The sequence below is a fragment of the Mixophyes fleayi genome, chromosome 6 (genome assembly GCF_038048845.1).
Source record: "Mixophyes fleayi isolate aMixFle1 chromosome 6, aMixFle1.hap1, whole genome shotgun sequence".
NCBI classification, from domain to species: domain Eukaryota; kingdom Metazoa; phylum Chordata; class Amphibia; order Anura; family Limnodynastidae; genus Mixophyes; species Mixophyes fleayi.
In genome coordinates, this window is record NC_134407.1 from 70299535 (window position 1) to 70317134 (window position 17600).

Genomic DNA, 17600 nt, shown 5'->3' on the forward strand with positions numbered 1-17600 from the left:
TGGCGCCGGCTGTCACACAACCCCACCCGTAAACATGGCCGCTATGACGCAGGACATTCACAAGACGTGAGGCAAGATGACAAGCTAAAATGGAATCCGGTCCCCGAACAGGTTATGGGTTGTCACAGGTGCCAACTGTACAAAGTAATCTTGTATCGGCACTAAGTTTAGTGGTACCTCACAGCTGTTATATGGAAATGTTTAATGCTTAGAACTTGAACTAGAACTTCTGGTGAGAACCTTCTGCTGCTCACCAGTGAGTTTTGAGACACACTGAAACACACTATAACAGTGGTTCACAAAATTTTGCAGTTCGCAGCACCCTTAGAGTCTCCAAATTTTTTTCAAGGCACCCCTCCAAAATAATTACTGAGCAGTCCTGTTTTAGAAGTAGTTGGGTCAAAAAATTGTAATAAGTATTTAGGTCAGGACAGAAATACTTATTTAGTTGTATGCAAAAATGCCCCCTCTGCATCCAGACACACTGCCCTCTGTCACACTGTCCCCCCTCCTCTGCTCTCTGTCATGCTGTCCCCCCTCCTGCTCTCTGTCACGCTGTCCCCCCTCCTCTGCTCTCTGTCACACTGTCCCCCTCCTCTGCCCTCTCTAACGCTGTCCCCTCCTCAGCCCTCTCTCACGCTGTCCCCCTCCTCTGCCCTCTCTCACGCTGTCCCCCTCCTCTGCCCTCTCTCACGCTGTCCCCCTCCTCTGCCCCGCTGTTCCTCTCCTCTGCCCTCTCTCGCGCTGTCCCCCTCCTCTGCCTTCTCTCAAGCTGTCCCCCTCCTCTGCCCTCTCTCATGCTGTCCCCCTCCTCTGCCCCGCTGTCCCCCTCCTCTGCCCTCTCTCATGCTGTCCCTCTCCTCTGCCGTCTCTCAAGCTGTCCCCCTCCTCTGCCCTCTCTCACGCTGTCCCCTCCTCTGCCCTCTCTCACGCTGTCACGATCCCTCTCACTCTGCCCCGCGCCAGCCATAGAAAAAAATAAAGAACACAAAGACTTACCAATCCGCGCGGTTTGTCACTGAATATTGACGTCAGTGACAGCTGCGGGAGAGAGGAGGATGCTGGGTCCCGGCGGTGCACGGATTGGTAAGTTTTTGTGTTCTTTATTTTTTCTTTGGCTGGCCCGTGGCACCCCTGTGACAGCGCAGGAGCCGCGGCGCACACTTTGGGACCCGCCGCACTATACACTAGACCTGTTAATTAGATGTTGTGATACAACTGGGCACACCAGCTGCCAACGCGTTTATATAATTTCCAGGGACACATCACTATTGTGTATTGAAGCACATAACATACATTATTTTGGCAGACACTGTAGTCCCCATCCGATCATGTTTTCTGAATTTGACTATAAGCATAGTTGCCTACTCTCCCGGTATGTCTGGGAGCCTCCCGAATTTTTGGGAGCTCTCCCGGACTCCCGAGAGAGCAGGACAATCTACCGAATCATGCCCGTTAGTTGATGTGGGTGGGGGCGGGGCTAAATGCGACATCCTGGCCCTGTCCCTGCAGTGATACGCCCGAATGGACAGCGTTTGACAGAAGGCGGGGCCTAATGACGCAAATCTCGCGCATCGCCCCCATGACGGAACCCCATCCTGACAGCTTGATGCCAATGTTGGAAAGTATGCTATAATGTACTTTTTTGTATGAAATATACAGTATTAACTTTAAAAAGATGGTAATAATTGCATCTAATATCCAGAAAAAAACATGCATTTCACTGTGTAGGTCACTAAACTTAAAATGTGACTTAAAAGTTACTTTTCCAGCTAAGGTCTACCTCAGTCACATTTACATAAATATGCCCTTATTGTATACCTCCCAACGTTTTCTAAAATCTCAAAAGAGGGGAAAAATAGTTTTAACCAAACCTTGCCCATAAACACATTTTAATAAAAACCCAGGCACTTTTCTGTTAAGCCCTGCCTCTTTTATGACCTGCAAATTTGCATATGGATGGAAGCGTAAGTCTTTTTGTGTGCTTGCAGGGTATGGAAATTAGTATTTTGCGTAAAAAGGCACACATTTGTCCAAGTAAACATGAGTCCCAATGTGTTGACACTTGGACCATAGATCACATAGCCGGCATTACAGTTAATAAAGTCCTTTATCATAAAACTTTCTTTAGACACTTCAGAAATTATTTCAGATGTTCTATGTAATATGTATTTGCAAGTGGTATATTTTTGTATACATTGTGAAACATAATCAGACATGCTGTATAGTACAATACAAGACATATTGCACAAGATCTTACATCCTACGCTATTTTTCAAGCACTCCACTACTCATGTATCACTTTACCAAGACAACAGTTTCAACAAGCAATTAATGTGAGGGGGAGGTAGGTGAAGAGGGTAAGGGGGGGTGAGATAACAGGCCTGAAGCTTTATTGGTCGACAGACACGTTTAAGTGGAGGGTGCATAAATAAAGGCGAGACAGTCATCAAAACTTCAAACAGTGTGATGGGGGAATGGAATGGAGGGAGTTAGGGATGGGGAGTCACAGGCCCAAAGCTTTATTGAAAAATCAGACACATAGGGGGAATTCAATTGGCCTACGCACTACCGTTATTACGGTAATAGTGTGCTTAAATAACGTTATTACAGTAGTTTCATTGCCGGCTTTTTGCTCGCAGTTCCCTGAGCTGCGAGCAGAAATCCGGGTTATCTTTACCGTAATAACGGTAATAGAGTTATAGCGGCGCTGCTTCGGGGGAAGGGGGAATTCAATTCCCCCCCAGAGTAACGCTGCGCTAAACCCATTACTCCACGTTACCTTGTATTGTACCTGCAGCCTGGACAAACCTCATCTCCACATTAGTGGTAATACCTGTCAGCCGTAGACATCTCCACGTTACCTGGTAACATCCCTTCAGCCTGGACAAACCTCATCTCCACATTAGTGGTAATACCTGTCAGCTGCAGACATCTACACGTTACCTTGTATCGTACCTGTAGTCTGGACAAACCTCATCTCCACATTATTGGTAATACCTGTCAGCTGCAGACATCTCCACGTTACCTTGTATCGTACCTGCAGCCTGGATACTTCATCTCCACATTAGTGGTAATACCGCTCAGCCGCAGACATCTCCACGTTACCTGGTATCGTACCTGCAGCCTGGACAAACCTCATCTCCACATTAGTGGTAATACCTGTCAGCCGCAGACATCCCACGTTACCTGGTATCGTACCTGCAACCTGTATAACTTCATCTCTACATTAGTGGTAATACCTGTCAGCCGCAGACATCTCCACGTTACCTGGTATCGTACCTGCAACCTGTATAACTTCATCTCTACATTAGTGGTAATACCAGTCAGCCGCAGACATCTCCACGTTACCTGGTATCGTACCTGCAGCCTGGACAAACCTCATCTCCACATTAGTGGTAATACCTGTCAGCCGCAGACATCTCACGTTACCTGGTATCGTACCTGCAACCTGTATAACTTCATCTCTACATTAGTGGTAATACCTGTCAGCCGCAGACATCTCCTCGTTACCTGGTATCGTACCTGCAGCCTCGACAAACATCATCTCCACATTAGTGGTAATACCTGTCAGCCGCAGACATTCCACGTTACCTGGTATCGTACCTGCAACCTGTATAACTTCATCTCTACATTAGTGGTAATACCTGTCAGCCGCAGACATCCCACGTTACCTGGTATCGTACCTGCAGCCTGGACAAACCTCATCTCCACATTAGTGGTAATACCTGTCAGCCGCAGACATCCCACGTTACCTGGTATCGTACCTGCAACCTGTATAACTTCATCTCTACATTAGTGGTAATACCTGTCAGCCGCAGACATCCCATGTTACCTGGTATCGTACCTGCAACCTGTATAACTTCATCTCCACATTAGTGGTAATACCGCTCAGCCGCAGTACATTCCTTTGTTACCCGCTATTGTACCTGCCATCTGGATAACCTTGTTTCCATGTCAGTGGTATACCTACCAGTCACAGCTTATCTCCACGTTACCAGTTATTGTACCTGCCGTCTGGATAACCTTGTCTCCACGTCAGTGGTAATACTTACCAGCCGCAGTACATCTCCAGCATTACTTACCTCCGCATCTGTCATCTGATTTATATATATACTCCACGCCAACTGGTAATACCTGCTATCTTCTGAAGCATTCTCTTATCGTGCTCATCATCTGCTGACCACAGAACAGTCTCTATTCTCCAGTGACTTTCCTACTACCTAGCTCTAGCTAGCATCTGACCACTATCCTTGTATAGCTGTAGTCCGCTAAACTCTACCATACTCTCCAGAGGGCCGTGACCTGCACAGTGGAAGCCGCTAAAACCCATACTTCCTTGCGGGAGTTCCCGGAGAAGACCAGCCGCTGTGTTAGACTCTGCGCCTCTGGTGGGTAAAGTCAACTATTGGTAGATTCTGGGTCGAGACTCCTAGTGACCGTGACATCTGAATCGTAACACACTGACATGGGAAAAATACAGATGACACTACCCGAAGAGCATCACCCTTGTCTTCCTGCAGTTGACCTTTGCCCCTGAAGCTCAGCTGAAATTCTCATGTGTCTGGATGAGTGCTGTCACCGAACGCTGGTCAGCGCAGAAGAAGGTGACATTATCCATGTAAAGCGCACTTGGCTTCTTGTCGGTCAGGACTCAGTGCAATGAACCATGTGATCTCTGGATTCTGTCTGATGCACACAGCGAAGAGCTCTATACAACAAACAGCAAAAAGAGGAAATGGGTCAGTCTTTAAGACGTTCACCAACACTGTGCTGAAAATGTCCAGGTTAACATGCGAACAAAACATTTCTCCCAAACCAAATCTATGCAGGGCCCTACAAATAAACTCGTGAGAAACACCATCAAAGGTCTTCTCCTGATTAAGACAGAACAAGGAGCATGTGCACGGTGCTCTTTGATGTAAAAGACAATGCCCCTAAGTAGGGCAAGACTATTAGCAATCCTGCTGCCTGGAATGCCACAGGTCTGGTCCGGATAAACTATCTGTCCAGTGACAGCTTTTGGCCGTTTGGCTTGTATCTTGGCGAGGACGTCCAGGAGAGAGTTGGGCCGCCAATTTTGAAGGGAGCAAAAACCCCAGCACACCACTGTTAACCAGCAACAAAGCTGCTATTTCTACTTGTACATAAAAATGCAGAATTCTTAGTTGCACACACTTGCAAATGTATGCTAAGCCACCCGCCACTTCACGGCACTTCTGCTAATAGGGTGGTCCTAACTCTAATCAATGAGAGTCCCTATTTTTGGATCATACATATATGTGTTTTTAAATTGAGAGTTAACTTACAAAGAAGTACCCCAAGAACCTCCAAATGGCAGTATAGCACCAGCTCTCCCCATCATTTACTGATACCAGAGCTTGCCTCTCAAGCAAATAAAACAGAAAGGAAAGTTGCTCAATCAATTTATAGGCTAACAGCAGGTGCTTGAAAGGATGGGGTTATCCTGAAAGGAGCAAAAACAGAAAAATCCCCCAGCACACCACTGTTAACCAGTAACAAAGCTGCTATTTCTACTTGTACATAAAAATGCAGAATTCTTGGGGCGTGGCCTAGCAGCCAATATGGCCGGGCGACTTTAATGCATCACTGTGAGCTGTTTTGGGCCGATATTCGACATAAATAATCTAATGTCACTCATCGGACCTCTGGTTCTTCTAGGCCAAGATCCAGTATACTCACTGCTCTGCCGGCGCCCGTGCAACGCCGCGGCCATCCACCATCTTAGCTATGCTTTTGCGCATGTGCAGACCAGAGGACTGTTAAAACCTTCTCCCTCTTCTCATTGGTTCACTAATTGCCTCTCCCTATTTAAGGCACCCCTGACCTACTTCCCTTGCCTGTTCTTGGCCCTCATTCTACCGAGGTAAACAAGGAGTTCACACCTCCTGGATCTAATACCTGTCAGCCGCAGAGAGCTCCACGTTACCTTGTATTGTACCTGCAGCCTGGACAAACCTCATCTCCACATTAGTGGTAATACCTGTCAGCCGCAGACATCCCACGTTACCTGGTATCGTACCTGCAACCTGTATAACTTCATCTCTACATTAGTGGTAATACCTGTCAGCCGCAGACATCTCCACGTTACCTGGTATCGTACCTGCAACCTGTATAACTTCATCTCCACATTAGTGGTAATACCGCTCAGCCGCAGTACATTACTTTGTTACCCGCTATTGTACCTGCCATCTGGATAACCTTGTTTCCATGTCAGTGGTATACCTACCAGTCACAGCTTATCTCCACGTTACCAGTTATTGTACCTGCCGTCTGGATAATCTCGTCTCCACGTCAGTGGTAATACTTACCAGCCGCAGTACATCTCCAGCATTACTTACCCTTGCATCTGTCATCTGATTTATATATATACTCCACGCCAACTGGTAATACCTGCTATCTTCTGAAGCATTCTCTTATCGTGCTCATCATCTGCTGACCACAGAACAGTCTCTATTCTCCAGTGACTTTCCTACTACCTAGCTCTAGCTAGCATCTGACCACTATCCTTGTATAGCTGTAGTCCGCTAAACTCTACCATACTCTCCAGAGGGCCGTGACCTGCACAGTGGAAGCCGCTAAAACCCATACTTCCTTGCGGGAGTTCCCGGAGAAGACCAGCCGCTGTGTTAGACTCTGCGCCTCTGGTGGGTAAAGTCAACTATTGGTAGATTCTAGGTCGAGACTCCTAGTGACCGTGACATCCGAATCATAACACACTGACATGGGAAAAATACAGACTTACTTATACACAGACAGAGAACCGTTACGATGTGAGCCTGACTCTTTAAAATTACATCACTTTGAACAGCGATTTGCATATTTAAGCGGCAATGCAACGACTCGGTGTAGAATCATGTAATGTAAGTATTTACTTTAATCCTCACCCTAATCCTGGTACGGTAAAGTTCATTTTTACTTTACATGATCCTACGCCGGGTCCGTTTCATTGCCTCTTTAAATATGCAAGTCTCGGTTCAAAGTGACGTAATTTTAAAGTGTCTGCCTCTCCTCACATCGGAACTGGGATGTGTCTGTGTATACGTAAGTCTGTGTTTGTGACAATATCATCATCATTTATTTATATAGCGCCACTAATTCCACAGCGCTGTACAGAGAACTCATTCACATCAGTCCCTGCCCCATTGGAGCTTACAGTCTAAATTGCCTAATATACACACACAGACAGACAGAGAGGGAGAGACTAGGGTAAATTTTTGATAGCACCCAATTAACCTACCAGTATGTTTTTTTGGTTATTTTTGGAGTGTGGGAGGAAACCGGAGCACCCGGAGGAAACCCACGCAAACACGGGGAGAACATACAAACTCCACACAGATAAGGCCGTGGTCGGGAATTGAACTCATGACCCCAGTGCTATGAGGCAGAAGTGCTAACCACTAGGCCACTGTGCTGACATGTTAGTGTGTTATGATTCAGATTATTTGTGACGCTGTAAACACTGTCGGTGTTTACTGCACCGTTAAACTAACTACCACCGCTCTAACTCTAGTTCTACTTCTAATAACGATGTAGTTGTCTGCTGCCATCTTGTGGCAAAACTACGGAACTTAGCAACTTCGATATTATGCTTGTAACTGAACGCCTGACAAAGATTATTCTACTGCCCTATTTGTATCGCCTGATTGGGGTGCTGCAGTGGTTCGATCTTCCTCCGAATTTTCTAGTTGTATTTCTGAGCTATATTGTGATAACGGAAATTCATCATTAAATCCGAAACACAGCTGGTATTTGCATTCTGTGTCCATACTACGTTTCTCCCTAGTTCTTTCAAAACTAAAATACTTAAAATATGTAAGAGACTAAAAGGGAAGGTTTCTGTCTAACAACCAGAATCTTGTCTACTAGTGCAACAAACCACAATCTAATAGTGTTGAAAATGGAAATTTTGTTGTATTGTTTATCCATAGACCTATATGTTCTCTCTCTCACCATTCTGTGCCCCACATTATTATTATTATTATTAATATTTATTTATAAGGCGCTACAAGGCATCCGCAGCGCCGTACAGAGACAAACAAAATCACAATACAATGGGAGACAGCACAGTACAGTAAACACAGCAACTCAGTACGCTCAATGCACAGCTAGAGAGGGCGGGGAAGGGGGAGGGAGGATCCAAAAACGACGGGGCCCAAGAAGGGGGTGCGGAAGACAGGAAGACCCCCAGGGGGGAGGAGGGAGCGAAAGTGGACATGGGGTGGAGGACCTTTGAGGAGGAGGGCTAAGTAGCTGGAGAGCAGAGTTAGAAGTGGTGGAAACAGGAGGAGAGATGGCCCTGCTCAGAGGAGTGTACAATCTAAGGGGAGGGGTGGACAGACAGAGAGACGCAGGGGAGAGAGGGAGAGTAGGGGGACAGAGGCAGAAGATAAGGTAGGAAGTTAAGTGGGAGACAGAAAGGCTTTAAGAAAAAGGTGGGTTTTTAGGGCCCGTTTGAAGCTGGACAGATTAGGGGAAGTTCTGATGGAGGGAGGGAGCTTGTTCCAGTGGAGGGGGGCAGCGCGGGCGAAGTCTTGGATACGCGCGTGGGAGGAGGTTATAAGGGGGGAAGAGAGGCGACGGTCAGAGGCAGAACGGAGAGGGCGGGATGGAGCATGAATAGAGAGGAGGGTGGAGATGTAGGGCGCAGTGGAGTTGGCGAGGGCCTTGTAGGTGAGTGTGAGGAGCTTAAAGAGGATTCTGAAGGGGAATGGGAGCCAGTGAAGGGCTAGGTAGAGGGGGGAGACAAAAGAGGAGCGGCGAGAGAGGAAAATAAGCCTAGCTGCAGCGTTAAGGACGGATCGAAGGGGATCGAGATGAGAGTGGGGGAGGCCAGTGAGGAGGAGGTTGCAGTAGTCCAGGCGGGAGATGATCAGAGAGTGGATAAGGCATTTGGTGGCATCTTGGGAGAGGAAGGGCCGGATGCGAGCGATGTTGCGCAGCTGGAAGCGGCAGGATTTAGCAAGAGAGAGGATGTGGGGGCCAAAGGAGAGAGAGGAGTCGAGGATGACACCAAGGCAGCGAAGTTGGGGGACAGGGGAGATAGAGGTGTTGTCGACAGTGATGGAGAGGTCAGAAGGGGATGGGGTATGAGAGGGAGGAAAAACTATGAGCTCAGTTTTGGCAAGGTTAAGTTTGAGGAATCGAGAGGACATCCAGGAGGAGATGGCAGAGAGGCAGGCGGACACCCTAGAGAGGAGGGAGGGAGAGAGATCAGGAGAGGAGAGGTATAGTTGAGTGTCGTCAGCGTAAAGGTGGTAGCTGAAGCCGAAGGAGCTGATGAGTTCACCCAGGGAGGAGGTGTATAGAGAGAAGAGTAAGGGTCCCAGAACAGAGCCCTGAGGGACCCCGACTGGAAGGGTGGATGGGGGGGAGAGAGACCCAGAGGTGGTGACAGAGAAGGAACGGTGAGTAAGGTAAGAGGTGAACCAGGACAGGACTGGGCCGGAGAGGTAGAAAGACTGGAGGGGGTGGTCAACGGTGTCAAAGGCTGCAGAGAGGTCAAGGAGGATGAGAAGGGAGAAGTGGCCCCTGGCTTTTGCAGAGAGGAGGTCATTGGTGACTTTAGCCAGGGCAGTTTCAGTGGAGTGGAGGGGGCGGAAACCAGACTGGAGAGGATCAAGGAGGGAGTATTCAGAAAGGTAGGAGGTGAGACGGCTGCAGACGAGCCTCTCAAGAATTTTGGAGGCAAAAGGGAGAAGAGATATGGGGCGATAGTTCGAGAGAGAAGTGGGGTCGAGATTAGGTTTCTTAAGAATGGGGGATACGAGAGCATGTTTGAAGGAGGAGGGGAAGATGCCAGTGGAGAGGGAGAGATTAAAGAGGTGAGCGAGGTGGGAGCAGGTGGTGGGGGAAAGGGAGCGAAGAAGGTGGGAGGGGATGGGATCCAGGGGGCAGGTAGTGGGGGGGGAGGATAAAATGAGAGAGTGGACTTCCTCGCCGGTGGTGGGACGGAAGGAGTGGAGGGGAAGGAGGTTGGGGGGGGGGAGGACAGAAGAGTGGGAGGGGTGGAAGAGAGAGTGGAGGAGGAGATTTCAAGTCGGATGGCCTCGATTTTAGAGGAGAAGAAGGAGGCGAAATCAGAGGCAGTCAGGGAGGAGGGGGTGGGGGGAGGGGAGGGGGCCAGGAGAATGCTGAAGGTGGCAAAGAGGCGGCGGGGGTTAGAGGACTGGGAAGAGATGAGGGATTTAAAGAAAGATTGTTTAGCGAGTGAGAGGGCAGAGCTGTAGGATGAAAGGATGAATTTAAAGTGGAGGAAGTCAGCCAGGGAGCGGGATTTTCTCCAGTGACGTTCAGCGGAACGGGAGCATTTTTGGAGGAAGCGGGTAAATTTGGAGTGCCAGGGTTGGGGTTTGGAGCAGCGGGGGTGGACGGAGTGGGCAGGGGCGACCGCGTCCAGAGCGGAGGTGAGGGTGTGATTGTAGAGGGAGACCGCCTGGTTGGGGCAGGCCTGGGAGGAAAGGGGAGAAAGGAGGGTATCGAGAGAGGAGGACAGAGAGGCAGGGTCAAGAGCATCGAGGTTGCGTATGGACAGAGTAGGTTTGGGCAGGGGGGGGAAGCAGGAGAAGAGGAGAGAGAGAAGGAGAGGAGATGGTGGTCGGATAGAGGAAAGGGAGAGATGGAGAAGTCAGAGAGATTACATAGGTAGGAGAAGACAAGATCAAGGGAGTGACCAAGGCAGTGGGTAGAGGAGGAGGTCCATTGGGTGAGACCAAGGGAGGAAGAGAGGGTGAGCAGTTTGCTGGAAGCAGGGTAGGTGGGGTTGTCGATGGGGATATTAAAGTCACCGAGAATGATCGAGGGGAGATCAGAGGAGAGGTAGTGAGGAAGCCAGCTAGCAAAGTTGTCAAGGAAGAGGGAGGTGGGGCCAGGGGGGCGGTAGATGACAGTGACGCGGAGATGGATGGGGTAGAAGAGGCGGATGGAGTGAGCTTCAAAAGAGGAGAAGGAGAGGGAGGGTTCAGGGGGAATGACACGAAAAGTACAGGTGCAGGAGAGGAGGAGGTCAACTCCACCGCCAGGGCGGGCACCAGGCCTGGCGGAGTGGGTGAAGGAGAGGCCACCATAGGAGAGGGCAGCGGGGGAAGTAGTATCAGAATCGGAGAGCCAGGTTTCAGTAACGGCAAGAAGGTTAAAGGAGTTGGATAGAAAGAGGTTGTGGATAGCAGTCAGCTTGTTGCGGACGGATCTGGCATTCCAGAGGGCACAGAAGAAAGGGGGAGAGGAGAGGGGGGAAATGGGGATGAGGTTAGCAAGATGAGCAGCGCGCGGGGGATGGCGGGGAGGAACGGGAGAGGTAGGGCGGGGGGAGAGTATGGGTATGGAGTGAGAGCGGGGAGGCATAGTAGGGAGAGAGAGTAACAGAACAGTGAGATAGTGAGGACAGTGAAAAACAGGTAAGAACAAAGGCAGGAAGACAATGAAAAGGTAGAAGATAATAACGAATTAGGGCGTGGAGGGCATGGAACAACAGTACAGTGAGATAATAAGGACAATGAAGACAGGTAAGAATGATAGCAGAACAGTAAGATAATAAGGACAGCGGATAACAGGTAAGAATAAGCAGGGAGACAATAGCAAGATGGAGGACAATAACCAATTAGGGCGTGGAAGGCAAAGAATAATAGAAGGAAAGGTAATAAGGACAATGGAAATAGGCAAGAATAATAACAGGTAAAACTAGTTGCTGGTAAATATAAAATCAGGAAAAACAAGATAAAGGCATATAAATAGTAGAATAATAACAGGTAAAAAGTAGAAACTTGTAAATGTACAATGAGGAAAAACAAAATAATGGCATATAAAATAATGTTTTATATGCAGTTGATGCAGTTAAGCCAGGGATTCAGCAGGAGAAGGGTTAACTGACAAGCCGGGTCGGTACACAGTAGATCAGTTGCTGCAGATAAGCCAGGGATTCAGCAGGAGAAGGGTTAATTGACAAGCCGGGTCGGTACACAGTAGATCAGTTGGTGCAGATAAGCCAGGGATTCAGCAGGAGAAGGGTTAATTGACAAGCCGGGTCGGTACACAGTAGATCAGTTGGTGCAGATAAGCCAGGGATTCAGCAGGAGAAGGGTTAATTGACAAGCCGGGTCGGTACACAGTAGATCAGTTGGTGCAGATAAGCCAGGGATTCAGCAGGAGAAGGGTTAATTGACAAGCCGGGTCGGTACACAGTAGATCAGTTGATGCAGATAAGCCAGGGATTCAGCAGGAGAAGGGTTAATTGACAAGCCGGGTCGGTACACAGTAGATCAGTTGATGCAGATAAGCCAGGGATTCAGCAGGAGAAGGGTTAATTGACAAGCCGGGTCGGTACACAGTAGATCAGTTGGTGCAGATAAGCCAGGGATTCAGCAGAAGAAGGGTTAACTGACAAGCCGGGTCGGTACACAGTAGATCAGTTGATGCAGATAAGCCAGGGATTCAGCAGGAGAAGGGTTAATTGACAAGCCGGGTCGGTACACAGTAGATCAGTTGGTGCAGATAAGCCAGGTATTCAGCAGGAGAAGGGTTAATTGACAAGCCGGGTCGGTACACAGTAGATCAGTTGGTGCAGATAAGCCAGGGATTCAGCAGGAGAAGGGTTAATTGACAAGCCGGGTCGGTACACAGTAGATCAGTTGATGCAGATAAGCCAGGGATTCAGCAGGAGAAGGGTTAATTGACAAGCCGGGTCGGTACACAGTAGATCAGTTGATGCAGATAAGCCAGGGATTCAGCAGGAGAAGGGTTAACTGACAAGCCGGGTCGGTACACAGTAGATCAGTTGATGCAGATAAGCCAGGGATTCGGCAGGAGAAGGGTTAATTGACAAGCCGGGTCGGTACACAGTAGATCAGTTGATGCAGATAAACCAGGGATTCAGCAGGAGAAGGGCCAACTGACAAGCCGGGTCGGTACACAATAGATCAGTTGGTGCAGATAAGCCAGGGATTCAGCAGGAGAAGGGTTAATTGACAAGCCGGGTCGGTACACAGTAGATCAGTTGATGCAGATAAACCAGGGATTCAGCAGGAGAAGGGCCAACTGACAAGCCGGGTCGGTACACAGTAGGTCAGTTGATGCAGATAAGCCAGGGATAGATGGTATGGCCTTGTCTTTGGAGTGATGATGACACTCCTTTGTACCCCCACAATAATTTCCCACTGTCTTCACAAGTTTTTAGATGTTTTATAATTGTGGACAGATAATTGTGTGGGAGGAAAGACACAGAGCTGATCTAACGTGCAGCCTTCTCCAACTGCCGCCCGCAATTTTCACAATTATGTGCACATGCCCCTTTTTCACAATTATGTGCCCCCTCTTCACCTCTCTGTGTCACACATGTCCCCTTCTGTCCAGTCTGTGCCCCACATGCCTCCTCTCTATTCTGTGCCCCACGTGGCCTCTCCTCTCCAGTCTATGCCACACATGCACCATCCACACCAGTCTGTGACCCTTTTCACATTTTTTGGCTTGTATGTTTTTTATTTCATATCAGCTGTTCCTTGGTAATTGAGGTTGATTGACAAGAGCTGGATGGATTTGCTCTATATAAAGGAGGTCATAACAGACTAATGAACCTCATTTTATCTTTGATAAAGTTTGGGTTCAACAGATGAAACGCGTCAGTTATTTTACACTGGGATTGCTGTTTCAGTTATCTGATATTGGACTCATTTTATATTTATACTGGTACCAGTTGTTTTTTTCCTCCAGGATTTATGTGCCCTATTTGATCTAATTGGAACTTACTACCAATGTTGAAATCAATCTCTACAGTTATTTGCATGTGAAGACCTACTCACCTTTGCTATTACTAACATCACTGACGTCGAGGAAACAAACTGCTGTGCTTCTGGGTAATGTTCTCCGACGGATGTGTACAGAGCACCCAGACGGACCAGACGGAGTCATAAACTGGGAGCTGCAGCATTGGAACCACTGAGACAATTAATAGAGTTATATAATTTATTTCCTATGCAAGTCCTTTGCCAGTGACATTCCATCAGGATCTGGACGTGGAATACCATTAATATACCAGCATTACTTTAGTTGCTATATATCTTTCAACTTATGGGTCAATTTGCAGGATATCTTGGAGGGATTTTATTGTGATTATATCTTTATATGAATTACTATATATTTACTAAAGGTACATGGACATACTCCTCAATATAGTTTATAGACATCATTTGTGATTCCACTTATACATCTTTTATTTTATTATATTTTTAAATACTTGTAAGTTAATTGGCTGCTATCAAATTGACCCTAGTCTCTCTGTCTGTGTGTGTGTTTGTTAGCGAATTTAGACTGTGAGCTTCAATGGGGCAGGGACTGATGTGAGTGAGTTCTCTGTACAGCGCTGCGGAATTAGTAGCGCTATATAAATAGATGCTGCTGATGAAATGTTTGGTTTCAATTACCAATTAACCAATTTATGAGGCTTATGTATTATATTCATTGAGACATTAAAAATAATTTTTATATACTATTATCTCTTGTTTTATGTATTCTGCCATGGTTTCCTTTGACTTTTCTAGTCAAGGCCACACCTATATATCACTATTCAGCGCTGCTTTTTCTTTTTGGTTTGTGGTTGTTTTTGATTAGGGGCTAAGAATTAGCCCTGCTTTGCAGCTGAGATTTGTGTTTATTTGGTGTGGTGCAGCGGGACTCCTTTTTCTTTCTTTTTTGTGCTCCACATGCACCCTCCTCACCAGTCTGTTACCCACATGCCCCTCTTCAATACTTTGCGCCCAACATGCCTCCTCCTCACTTTTCCATCCCCCTATGTGCCTCCTTTTTAACTGTTTGGGCCCCACATGACCCCTTCCTTAGAGGTGTGTGCCCCTTATGTCGTCTTCTAACCTACTTGTCCGCTTCTTTGTCAGCTGTTTAACCTGCATTCATAAGATCTTTGAATCATGTGACTGGAGTTGTGCCATCAGAATGTCCTTAGTGCAAAGGGTAACTATCTGCTACTGTAATGATAAACAGAGGAGCGCAGGTACATGACAGAATGCAGTCCCTTTGCTTGTAATAAGTGACGGAACAGCATTCAGTCCCTTTGAAGTAGAGATGGGCAAGCTTGGTTTCCTTGAAACCGAACCCACCCGAACTTCGGGGATCTCTCGCGCCTATTCGGATTTCAAAACGAGGCAAAACGTCATTGTGACGTCGTAGGATTTCAGATCTCAGATTTTGCGAGTTTTAGAATCAATAAATACCCGCCGCCATTTTGTGAGAGGGACAGAGAAGGGTTTGGTCACAGTATAGAGCAAGAATAGAGCAGTATAGAGCAGGCATTTTTCTGAATTTGCACTACAAAGTGTTTGGGGTCTCATATACCCCCTTATAAAAAAGCTGTATTTTGTGATGGCTGAACTCCTAATATAGCACTGTATTTTTCTGAATTTGCACTACAAAGTATTTGGGGTCTCATATACCCCCTTCTAAAAAAAAGCTGTATTTGCTGAGTGCTGAAATCCGGATATAGCACTGTATATTTCTGAATTTGCACTACAAAGTGTTTGGGGTCTCATATCCCCCCTTATGGAAAAACTGTATTTGCTGAGTGCTGAAATCCGAATATAGCACTGTATATTTCTGAATTTGCACTGCAAAGTGTTTGGGGTCTCATATCCCCCCTTCTAAAAAAAACCTGTATTTGCTGAGTGCTGAAATCCGAATATAGCACTGTATATTTCTGAATTTGCACTACAAAGTGTTTGGGGTCTCATATACCACCTTCTAAAAAAAAGCTGTATTTGCTGAGTGCTGAAATCCCGAATATAGCACTGTATATTTCTGAATTTGCACTACAAAGTGTTTGGGGTCTCATATCCCCCCTTATGAAAAAACTGTATTTGCTGAGTGCTGAAATCCGGATATAGCACTGTATTTTTCTGAATTTGCACTACAAAGTGTTTGGGGTCTCATATACCCCCTTATAAAAAAGCTGTATTTGCTGAGTGCTGAAATCCAAATATAGCACTGTATAGTTCTGAATTTGCACTACAAAGGATTCAAAGCAGTACACTTAAGAGCAGGAGCAGCAAGCAGCTGCTGCCACCAGTCCTGATGATAGTTTTCCCTGTATGTCCCCTGGTAAAGCCTATGTAAAAGTACATAGTCTTTTAAATGTCAGGGAAAAAAATCACACAAAAAAACACCTTTTACCGTGTTGAAGAAAAAAAGAGCTGTAATACAAGAAAAGTTAACTGTCGAAAAAAAAAAAATTGCCAACATGCCATTCTACACACGTAGTGGCAAAGAAAGAATTAGGCATTTGCCTTTCTCTATGAGTGCGATATCAAAAAATGTTACTGAGACTTCTTCTTGTAAGGTCACTTGTGACCAAGCAAGACCAAGTAATTCGGAGTGCAAAGTGGTGCACAACTACTGTTACGTGTGAAAGCCGAGCTACAAGAAAACAGTAAGGCATTAGAGGAAAATGTATTCTCAGAATCAGAAATGACACCAATCCCTGAGGAGAGTCCATCCACGAGTAGTATGTGTAATTGTGACCATTCTGATTGTATACCCATAAAGAAAGGAGGGGGAATGTATTTCAGTCTTGCACAGTGGAGAATCCTTTCTGTGCTATGCAAGGTGCTGAAACCATTTGAAGATGTGACATGTGACAAGACTCTGCTAGCTTGAGCCAAGTCATTCCCTTAATTCGACTTTTGTAAAAGCAGCTTGACAAACTGAAGGAGGAGATGAAAGAAAGCAATTCCGCAAAGTATGTTGGCTTTGTAGATCAAGTACTTAATTCGCTTCGCAATGATCCAAGAGTTATTAAAATCTTGAAGTCGGATCACTATGTTTTGGCAACTGTGTTTGATCCGAGGTTTAAGACCTACATCGATTCTATGCTTCCAAATGACTGAGATCTGAACAGTTGCAAGGAGCTATTGGTCAGCAAGTTGACCGCTGAACTGGGCCAGGCAACTGCTGCTCGTAAGAAGTTGCACTTTCCAAAGAGAAGCAGGGATGACGCAGGTGGCAGACCAGAACAGATTGACATCTGGGCTGGTTTGAAAGATTTTACCAAAAAAGTGTGACCTCGGTCATATCTCCATCCTATCCTACTATTAACATGCAAAGGATGGTGGACGATTATTTTCAAGAGTTAATTGAAATGGAAATGTCAGACAGTCCCTTTCCATACTGGGAGGAAAAACAAGCCATTTGGAAACCCATGTACAAACTTTCTTTGCAATACCTAAGCTGCCCACCCTCCAGTGTGTACTCAGAAAGAGTATTCAGCACAGCCGGGAACCTTGTCAGTGATCGACGTAGGAGATTACTTCCTAAAAATGTGGAAAAGATGATATTCATCAAAAGGAAGGCTTTACCGGCAAATATATCCAAGTACTGACACTTCTCTAATGGCGGATTCCAGCGGAGGTGAATTAATAGTCTGTGAAGATGATGTACACACTGATCACGGTGAGGATGATGCTAAAGATAATGACAACATCATCTTGACAGTGTAGAATTCACTTCACAGCACTCTTGGCCTTTAGGCCATTGATAGCTGTTTTAGTGGGGGCCCAAAGAAACCAAGCACTTCAGCCACAAAA